Consider the following 11,538-nt stretch of genomic DNA (forward strand, 5'->3'; position numbering starts at 1 on the left):
ACAATCGCTTTATAAACTTTCAAAACTATTTATTTTAGTATCAGTTGAAATATTTTAATTATTTTGTGATTTTTACTCCTGAATACTTTTGTCATTACAAACCTGTAAGCAAATGCGAATTGTAAGAAGTAACAAAAAATGATTATAAAACTCAAACACAACAATATAGAGTAACGAGAAAAGCGATAAACTGAGTGTTAGAGAGCAATTTCTTCCTATACCTTACATTGGAAAGGGTGTAATATTTTTGCTACTGACGCTCGAATACAAATACAAAGAAATGAAAAAGTGGACGCCACACAAGAACAGCTGTTAGAGAAAAGTTCAAGGGTAATAATTCTCTAAAGGGGTATGCTTCTCCAAGCATTTGCACATGAATTTGTAAGCGTTACGATAGCAGAACTCGGGACCACCCCTATAACTTCCAACAGATTTCATGCATTTAGCATAGACAGCATTGCAGGCTCTACAACACTCGAACTGATAGAGCGCCAGGAACTTGCATCAATATCTGGGAGTCTTCTTGAACACCACTATTGATCCCAAAACGCCGTTGATTGGCGTGTCCTCAAATTTGTGAAAACTTCGCTCAACTATATTTAGACAAGAAAAGCAAGGCCAGTCCTTCGAATCATTCATCTTTTTACTCCAAAATTAAAATTTACAAACGAAAAAACAACAACAAAAAATAAGCACTTTGGAAGGTAGTGCTTCAAGATATGGATGTTTTTCATACGGCAGTCTGGGTGGTATTTAGCAGCCTAAAATACTATGTAAATCTATTGACATAACCTAAGGAGCAGTTTGTTTTGAGAATTGCCATAAAATAAGACGTTTGTTTCCGATTGCTTACCCTTAAATATGCCGGTATATCCAGCTTCTCACAAGATGGCTCACAATGAGCCAAGCACTTTGTCGACTCGTCATTCTGGAAAGATGTTAACTAGAGAGCTGGTTCGTCTCGGATCGAATTCTAAGCTTGTCGTTTCAGGCAATAATGCTCTGTGTTCTGGACGGAAGAATCTCTTGGCATGTTCTTCAGTGCTGAAAGCGTTCACAAAAGCTAGAGAAAGGGAAAGAGTTACAAGGCATGAACACGTCTTCATTGCTTCTCGCCGGCAAGATAAGCTACAGAACTTTGGTGGTATTAATGCCTCGTTCTGAGATTCTTTCAAATGAAAAAAAGGCTTTGCTTCACTGTCTTTTTATGACAGGTATATCATTATATCGGTACAGATAATGTGTGGATATTGCCTCTGCGCTATCATTCACGTTCACTATTGAGTGGACTTCGTCAAATACGTGACTCCTCTTACGATCTGATATTAGCCAATCAAGGTCTACCCGTTGCTATGGTAACAAGAGATATTTCTCGTTTTTCAGTACTCCTTTACTTCGCACACAGGTAGAGATGTTTGCCAAACAGAGTTTAATCTGATCACAGAGAGCATTAATTCAAAAAATAAATAAATGAATGAATAAATGAATGACCCAAGTAAAACAAAAGCAAGGTGGCACAGAACTGCAAGACATTTTTTTATTCTCCATTTGATTTATCCGCTATACTGTGTATTATATTTAGCTTGCTTTCCCTTTATTTTTTGTATGCATATTATGGTTGGTTTAGCCATCATCAGTGATTTGTGATGACCCTTCTATGATGCCACTTGATGCATCGTGGTTCATATTAATCCGCGCTTAAATTGCCTTTAGACTCTGAAGTCATTTTTTAAGATTACATACAAACAAGCTCTGCAATTGGTTAGTTCAAGAGAGGGAGAACCAGCTGCAAATCCTCGCTGCCTGGATCTGTTAATGGGCGGGTTTAGATTTGTCGCATATCAACCTTCACTTGTTTGTAATTCCTGATCAAAGAAAGTGGGTGTGGTTCTACCTCAAATTCAAAAATCAACCAATATAACATATAATTTTTGTAACAAATAAAATATATTACCACGGCTCACAAACATTTTCCACTCAGTTCTGGCTCAGAGATTCGCAAGTCTTTTCATCCTGTTGAATTCTATTTATAATGAAAAAAGCACAAAAATATTCAAAGCAAATGCTTTGAAAAGATATTTGTAGATTTATTGGATCAAGTATAAGAAAATAGTTTTAATAGCATGAATAAACTTGAAAACCGAAAGTAGTCAAGTTTTGAGATTTCAGCATATGATTAACTGACTGATGATCTAACACTTTTTCGTAACTGAATCAAACCATTCCACTTACATGCAAAGAGGGTTAATGCATCAGTTAATTGAAACCCCGGCCCCCTGACCCCCGGGGCATAGCGGGAGATAGCGGAGAATTAACGCGGCCAATGCCGGGATTTAACGCACATTTAACAACGTGTTGGTCCCGGGGGGCGGGGGGGGGGGGGGGTAGAATTAACAAAATATCGGCATGGTTGACCCAGGTCATGAGCGGGGGTTTAAAAGCACGAACGCATTCTCGGAGGCGGGGAGAGAAACGGGGATTTAACATGAATGACAAAAGGCAAAGCCTGGTTTCCCAAGGTGGTGAAGATGGCGGCAGAAGGGAGATGACGCTGCAGAGAATGACTTTAAAAACATAGAAGAAACAGAACAGGAAGGTATAAACCAAGTCGCCCTAGTCTCAGGCAGAGAAAGGGATGGAGCAACATCAATATCAAAAGCAAGGAGTTACCGTTACTCAATTCTAATCGATCGTCAGAACTAGGCAATTAGCAAAGAAAGCCGGTGTTCACTCCGCGAGACAACACAATGTAAACCTTGGAACAGATAGAAGCCTTGTAACAACAGAAAGTTCAGGAGAAGATTTTTGGCTTAAATCACTGGCAGATTTTTAGTCAGTAGTAAATAGTGCAATTTTATGCTTCATGTTTCTTTAGATAGTAATTATTGAGTTGGTCATTGCCAATGCCGTAGCAAGGTTAGATTTATTGGGGAGGCCAATCATGAGCGCCGAAGGCGCGAGCTTCTAGGGGGGTCCGGGGGCATGCTTCCCCGGAAGATTCTGAACTATAGGGTATCCAGCCTTCGAAGAGCATTAATTTCCAGCAATTTTTCTTTGTTGAAGCCATAAATTGTTATTTGCTGCAGTTCTAAGAATAGCAGCAAATTGTTGTTTTCACGGTTCCAGCTTATTGACAGTTGTCACGGAGACTTAAGTATAAAAGGGCGGGATTTTATACTGAGCTGATCGTTCTAAGCTGACATCGCTGCCTGAGTTTCGTTTGTCAATGCTTTTTTCTTTTGGTGTCGTTTGAATTGATTGTCGTTGGTCGTTGATGTACTCATAATTTTGTATTCTAGTTCAACCTCTCTCCCTCGAGGTTCATGTTAAGTGTCTGGCTCTGATTTCTGGAGGGTTCAGGTTTCCTCCTTAGTTAAGGGGGGTTTTCCTGATGGGCAACAGACACGATATCATCTTTATTATCGGTCAAATAACTTTACTTGGAACTTGTTAATTTTTTCTATTTCACTGCCTTTGCAGTATCTAAGTGTTTGTATTTGTATGAATAAACGGGGACTGATGTTCTCATTACGCTGGGCTTCTATCCAGTACAGCAGTCAGTTTTCCTATTTAACACGGAATGATTTCATTGTTTTCTCTGTTTACCGTTTCAACAATAGGGAATAAGGAAAACCAAATAATTTTGACGCTTTTATCGAACCGATATGAACACATTATGCAACTATCAATGTAAAGCCGGAGGGGGGGGGGGGCAGGGTATGGGGTGGGGGTTTGATTGTCTTTGTTGTCCCTGGGGTAGGGCATTTGACTGATCTTGTTCTTCCGGGGGAGGGATATTTGAATCTTTCTTCGCCCCACGTGGAGATATTTGACTGCCGACTCGGACGAAAAAGACTGATACCGAATATGTTTCCCGCTTCCACGCTTCATGCATGCGCCATACGGTTTGAAAAGACCAGGAAGTCATGGAGGCCAATGAGAACAAGCGAAGGCTGAGTGGATTTCACTGTTTTGTCTTTAAATTTCGTTTGTTTTAGCGTGTTTTTGAATAATTGAACCTCTTAAAATACTGTGATATCAAAGTAAACGGAAGTAAAGAGAAACTAAGTCGATTTTGCAAGTACAATTGATTAGTGTATGGCTCATTCGCTACAATCACTGTAAACTTATAAAACTGATTTTCTTTGTACCTTTTACTAAGAACGGTATATTTAGACTTACAAAATGTGGACTTTCTCCTAAAGGTTTATGTATTCTACGTAGTGTAACACGGATTATGGTTAAAACGTATAATTGCAGCTGTAACAGAAACATGTATCTTTGTTAATGCAGCAACGTTTATAAAAGATTGCGGAGTTTTATTTGGAGATATTTTTATTGTGCCTTTCTTAGGTTCTGCCTTGGGACTGACAGCAATGTGCAGCCTGGGGTGGGGAAATTTGGTTGCATTTGACTGGAATGATTTGCCCGTGGGCAGGGAATTTGATTGCAAATTTTTGAAAAAAGTCAAATCCCCACCCTATGCCCTGCCTCCCCCCCCCCCCGCCGGCATTTCATTGATAGGTGCATTAACTGAAGAGCAGCGTAAAAAGCGTGGCCGCTGACCAAATTAAACGTGCCTGTCAAAATTATTGGGGGGCCCAGTCCCCCCCCCCCGGCCCCTCCCCATGCTCTGCCAACAGCAATAATTGCTGTTGGTGGAGTCTCGCTTTCGATGAGCTCTGTTTGCTGGGATACTAAATTTGGACAATTCCAGTTTGGGATGAATTTGGCCGCGAGAGTGGCTGTTTATATATATGTTGTATATATATATATATATATATATATATATATATATATATATATATATATATATATATATATATATATATATAAAGCTTACTGTTTTTTTTTTGTTAAGGTGTCAACCCTGACCTTCAGCATTCTTTTAAGAAAACGTGTTTTCGCACTATAAGATCCGTCAGGGACTGTGAATCATTACAAAGTGATATTAATAGAATAGTTCAATGGAGTAATGAGTGGAAGCTTGTCTTTAACACAGAAAAATGTTCGTTATGCTCGGTAACAAGAAAACGCAAACCAATTGCGTATGATTTTACCGTGGGAACTAAAACAGGCTTAATAAGAGTTGACACTCAGTGTGATCTTGGTGTTCTAATAACTTGCATGTGACGCTGGTTTACGTTTTAATGAAAACATTTATGCACAGGTTAATAAAGCTAATAAGATGCTAGGATTTATACCTCGTACCATCTGCAAAAGTGAGCAATATTTACCTACACAGAGATCCCTTTACACGGCCCTAGTGTGCGTTCCCACCTTAACGATGCCTCTGAAATCTGGAACCCGAGGTCTATCTCTATGATAAAGCTAGTGGAGGTGTCCAACGACGTGCGACAAGGGTTCTCCTGCCCGAGCTAAGCTACAATGAGCTGCTCAAACGATTGGTCGTTTATGCCGACAAAACGAATAGCAATATCGCTCTCTTCGTCTTCCGCCAGTTTGTTCTGCGTCAATTCGTAAAGGACGCGTGGCTCTGAGCGTGGGTCATCCACGCGGAACACATTCGCGCCACGTGATTGGCTGTTTTCTAATCCCCTTTGGGATCTGTGGTCTTAAAAATAACTCGAGACGAATTACCTGTGGAATAGGGTGTGTATGGGGGATGCCTTCTCTGTCCCCTTTATCCTCTTTTGATTGTATGCAGTAAAAAAAAAAAATGGATTAAAATTAAATTAAAAAGGTAGACCTCCACCCCGGCCGCAGGCCCGACTCCGACTTTGACCCCGCGTTTTAAGTAGCAGTCATTATTTATCGCCTGGGGAGGGGGGGGGGGGGGATCTGAGGATTTTGGGCTTAACATGGGAAAATATAGCTGATTCCCCCTTATAACTCCCCTCCCCCCTCCACCTCCCCGCAAAAAAAGTTTTCGAATCCGTCAGTTCACCTTTGGAAGTGTATATTTTCTGTTTTTGTTGTTGTTGTTTTTTTTGGCACAAAAAAATCATCATCAACGTCAAGGAGAAAGAAGGAAAACAATAACATCGTTCCCAGGGTCTTCTCGTTTTCCACCGCCATATTGGAAAACGAGAAGACCCTGGGGACGAGATTGGGAAAAACAAGAGGACGGTCCAAGAAAACAATACTAGGAGGAACGACTTGAGGCACGTCAGCTCTCAGGAGACTTTACTTTAATCGAGGTCGTGGGACAAATTTTCTGTTCGCTAGTTGAAAAGAATGATAGCGCTTGTAGATTGTATCAATGCTGTCTTTCTTCCTACTAATCATCCACTTATCTTTGGCTACTAGAAAGAAGTATTATTAGCACGACCCTCAGGGAGCTCAGGGGCAGATCCAGAAAATTCGGAAAGGGGCAGGGAACAGAGAAGACAGAGAACTCACTAAAAATAATACAAAATTTTACAGACTGGATAGGGTGGCCAACTGGTCCACTCGGCCGACCCCTAAATCCACCTATTTTAAAATCTAGAACTGTAGCAGCCGTTTTAAGAGTTTAAGTACAAGGTGAACTTGCCGTAAGGCTGGACTAAATGAATCAGATGATGAGGCTGAAGACACGTACAAATGAAGAAATATTGGATTCTGAGACTCAAGATGAGACAGACGAGACTGTTAATTCGGATTTAGTGTAGAGCTAAGAAAGGCTGGCCATTCCTGAAGAGGCGATGACGCTGTTTCACAATGATTCAGTTATCTAGAGTTATGGTTAACAATTCAGAATTCACCTGTTATGACTGTTATGGCATCGTTCAAATTACAGTTGAACCCCGCTATTTGGAAGTCCCAAGGGAAATGTAAAAAAGTTCGAAATAGCGGGGTTTCGAAATAACCGGGAACCTCTCGTCACACGCAAGAAAAAGTCCCTGGTACCCAGGGTATAAAATTCGCAACAATGAATCATTTTTTCAATAAAATACTGTACAGTATGAAGAAAGACACTGATTAAATAAAAATACAGTAATTATATGTCGGATAAACATCTGCAGGGTTCAGAGTTTTGTACAGCATCCTGCACACCAGATTGCTTCGAGATCCTAGACTCTGCGGCCACTAAGTACCAAGTGAAGCTTAAGGAATCCATGTTTATAAAATGGGAGAAGCCCGATCTCAACCAGCAGGTGAAACACATTAACCTAACTCTCTCCCTGTAAAGAACTAAGTTGTTATGTTTATACGGCATCAGGGATCTTAATTAAGCCAAGACGTTTTTGGGCAGTTGCACTTAACATTCTTCTTCTGAGGTTTTGCCGCTTTTTAGTCGAGCAAAGTGTCTTTATACTATTACCATTTCAGTAATTGAAAACGTTTTTGTGTTTGCATAGCCTGAAATAAACACCAGAGGGGTTGGGGGAATTCGAGACAGTTACTATCGAGAATTCCCCCAACCCCTCGAGTGTTTATATCGGGATATGCAAACACAGGAAAAAAAAGTTTTCTATTGCTTAAATGAAATAGCTTTCCCGAGGAAAAAAGCAAAACTCTCTTGTTTAGAGCACTGATTAAAAGAGAAATTCTTACCAGTCGCGAAGTCTTGTACACGAAGCTTGTACGCGTAATCAGTTCTTGTTTTGCAAAAAAGATGCCTTTCAAAAAACGCGTTTAAAATGTCAGCTCAAGCGAAAAACAGTTGACACAGCATGTTTGTAAAGATTTTCCAAGTTTCAGCCGACGAGGAAATGGGTAAATAAAGTAAACTTGTCGACGAATTTTTCAACTCAAAACCTTTTTCAAATTCGTGCCTGCGTGATTAGCGCGCGAAAAGCAAAATATCTTGACGTCACAACCATGTTTACACACTCTCATGCAAACACGCCTCTTGGCCAATCATAGCGCGCGTACTATCTGAGTTATTTTATAAATTGTAAGAGAACATAGAGGGGTATCGAACTTCCGTGTTTTAGGCCCCGTTCACACTTAGGGGCTAAATCGATCTCAGATCGATCTGGCCTTTATACGAGCTGAATGTGAACGTTCGCACTTTTTTGAGATCGATCTGGGATCGATCCAACCTGGATCGCTTTAGGAGGTGGTCTGAGATCGGTCCGAGATCGATCCACGCTATTCCGTGCTGAGTGAGAACGCAAACACGTCCTGAAAGCGATCTAGCTTTGTAGCCTTTTCTCATTGAGAGTGACGCAAGCAAATCGCGTGTGAGAACTTTTATTTTTACAAGTTGCAAAAAATGCCTGCGAAAACAAAGAAAAAGAGAAAGAGAACGGTGGAGACAGGCCAGAGCTCTGATCGCTGCTTAGGTTAACCGTCGGATTTAAGATAAAATAGACAAAATTCACCGAAACGCAGACGTTTATACGGACATCGCAAAAGCTGTAAAGAAACAGGGGTTTTCCTGAACGTGACTGGAAGCAGTGCTGAAAAAGTCCGGTCGAAACATCTAAAAGCTGCGTCTATGAAACTCGGATTTACATCTCTTTTTCTCAACTAAGTGTCCAAAAATCGACGGTAGTGCTGAAGAATTTCCTCGATTTTTTGGAATTGAGCTTCTAGCCACTCAAACCAACAGCAAAAGCGGTGAAAATGTTTGTAAAATAATAGAGTCTGAGTCGCTGAAAAGTCTGAAGAGTTTGCTGTAAAAACTGACATTCAGCTGGCAAAAGACTGCAAATTATCCAATTTATATAAAGTGCCTTCCGTTTTTAACATTTTTTTTTCATTTTGAAAAAAAGTTAATTATATAGTAATAGCGAAAAATCGGCCACTTTTGTTATAACCGAGCAATCCGGCTGAGGTAGGAAAATTTCTCTTGCAATAACAAGACAAATTACACATGAAGACATTAGCTTAAATTTATTAGTAACAAAAACACTGAACAGCTGCATGGTCCCCTCAAGAAGCCTTATTGATCGACCAGGCAGTACATGTAAGACTTCTTCCATTGTTCGTAATAAAATTAATATAAGCTTAACGAAGGATGACAGTCGTCTTCGCTATTAAAAGAGACTAATTTTCTGGATTTGGCCTAGCAAAACATAAACATCTTTTTAACGAATCCAAACCATACTCCACGTTTTCTTACGAACATCGAAGTTAACTTGAGGTGGACTTTAAGACTCTTTTACCTTTGTTTCTGCTTCGTTTCAATTGATCGTTAACGAATAAATAAGCACATTTTCACTGTCAGTTTTAAAAAAAGAATTTTCTTTCAAACTAGACTATTGTGGCGTGTTTGTAACCAGTTATTAGAGGCGTTTGTTTTTCTGTGCCGCGCGTTACGAGAATTTTGCAGTTGAATCAATAAGAAAGCGATTTTCTCGGCTATGTGGTGCACTTAGGAAGTCTGGAGAGCACTAAATAAGCTATAGTTCCTTCTTTCGAGCTCTCGAAACTGCCCGCGTGTATCCCATAACTCGATATACGCTCCTTAAGCATAAACCAACTCTTATTAGTGAAAAAAAGAATGATTCCCGTGAAAAGTCAGGAAACGCCCGAAAAAGAAAGCCGGGCGGTGTCCAGCAAACCCATCTCAGGGGAAGCCAGAGGGTAAACAAACTGCTTAGACCTCCCAAGTTAGGAATTATTTGTCTAATTAGAAGGCGTCAGTGTGAACAGGTCCTCATGCGATCTCGAACCGATCTCAATACCGATCTTAGATCGATCTCAGATCGATTTCATTTAAGCGATCTCAGTATGAACGGGACCTTAGTTGCGATTAAAAGTCAGGTTTGGGCTCTGATTACTACGCTTTTCAAAAACATCCGAACCTGAAGTTCAAAAGCTGTCTTCGCAATTGCGTTTTTGGCTGCCGTCAACATAATTACGATCACAAGCAAAGAAGCTACGCAGAGACACAAAAAGCGGATCGAAATCCACCAATCACAAACTTCTGTTTCCAAAGAGATCCGCTAAGATGATTGACGATAGTGAAGAACGCAAAGACCAGTTGGCTTTTGAACTTCAGAATTCACGTGTTTTTGAAAAGCGCAGAAAGGGGGAGTTTAGAAAAACCCAGGGTTGGTGAAATTGGAATTTTACTTAAAGACTTTATCGGTTGTTTTTTAATAGTGAAGTAAACTGCAATTGGTTTAGCTGGTTAATAATAAAAAGCACATTTCCCTTTTTTTTTTTACAATTAGAACAACCTTTTGGTACTGAGTTATTGGTTTATTCTTTTGTAGAAACAAAAATTACAAGGATCAAAGAAGAGGGCGTGTTTCTCGTTTCAAGATCAAGGTGGATTGAGTGAGATCAAAGCAAAGCTTTTTCAATACCGGGGAAGATTATCGGCTTTGCGAGCGGGTCAAACGTTTCAAGAATGTCTTTAAAAGGAGAATTTCATGCTGATAGTAAGTAAAATGAACCTCTTTCATCTCTACTCCAAATTATCGCTTTACATAACATTACAGAGAGTCGTCCCATGAAAGAGAATCCGGATTACGGAATCCGGAAAATTTTAACTTGACTGAATCCGGAATCCAGCAATATTTGCTGTTGAATCCGGAATCCTTGGTTTTGGAAATCCGGAACACATTCTAGGGAATCCTGAATCATGCTGCCTGTAATCCAGAAACCAAGTTCTACTGGCACAGAATCCGGGAATCCAGAATCCACACCGCAGAATCCAGAATCCAAGACTAGGACTCCCTTTCATGGATTCCGTCACAGTCTAACTTCCGGTAAACGACCGCCCAAAGTGCGAAGAGAAGGATTCACTTGAGAAGTGTTTCGAGAAGAGGTCCCAAGACATCTGCTTTTAAGCAAAGATTGTTTACTTCCAGTTTGTATATGTGAGGTTCCACGTTGTCACTTATAAAAGTTCTGTATACTCTTGGAAGCCTAGTACTGATTGTGAACATAGAGATTAGACCACGGGTCAGTTGGTCGCCTACAACAGGTCAATAATTACAAACCTGTCTAGCCCAAAAGTGGTCCGTAGCGGTCGCTTACTAGAGGTGGTCATTTTCTGCTTAGAGTAAAGTGGAGATCGTCTAAAAGCTCTACAGAGCTTGCTTGATCTCCTGCCTTGTATTAGTGTAATAGGTTATGTCTGTACAAATGAATGTATGGTAAATAATTACAGGGTTTTGATTGGGAAAAGTTTTGATGTTTTTGGATAGATGGTCGCTTAGTATGTTGAAGCGATGAAAGAATCGAGTCAAAAGCAGGTCGAGTGTGCTATATCGCCAGATAAACTAAAGACGATGCTGAATAAAATGAGACCATCTGAGCGTTTGGATGCACCTTTACTTGGAGATGAACTAATTCCTGCTTTACCAAGTGAAATCAAGTCTGAACATGAGGAGGAGATCATAGATCAAGGGCTAGCTTATAGATAAATGCATACCGTATTTATTCGAATAAGCGCCCAACCTTGAATTTGCGCCCACCTCGAATAAGCGCCCGTCCTGAAGGCAGAAAAATTTAATAAGCGGCCAGCCTCGAATAAGCGCCCACCCCCACCCCACCTCCCTCCCCCTCAAACTCAAACTCAAATAAGCGCCTACTTCCTTTCTGGTCCCTCCCACCCAAAAAACCTTAAATAAGTACTAATAAGAGACTTGCCCGAAGCGGAGTTTTCATCAGAGTATTTTACAGAAACCT

At 40.4% G+C, this 11,538-nt stretch overlaps 1 pseudogene; it reads right to left on the reverse strand.

Annotated features, from left to right (window-relative positions):
* Positions 1–317: 317 nt before the first annotated feature.
* Positions 318–1,106, reverse strand: LOC140946918 (uncharacterized; annotated as a pseudogene).
* Between the last annotated feature and the right edge of the window lie 10,432 nt (positions 1,107–11,538).

Source organism: Porites lutea, chromosome 8 (assembly GCF_958299795.1).
Source record: "Porites lutea chromosome 8, jaPorLute2.1, whole genome shotgun sequence".
NCBI lineage: Eukaryota > Metazoa > Cnidaria > Anthozoa > Scleractinia > Poritidae > Porites > Porites lutea.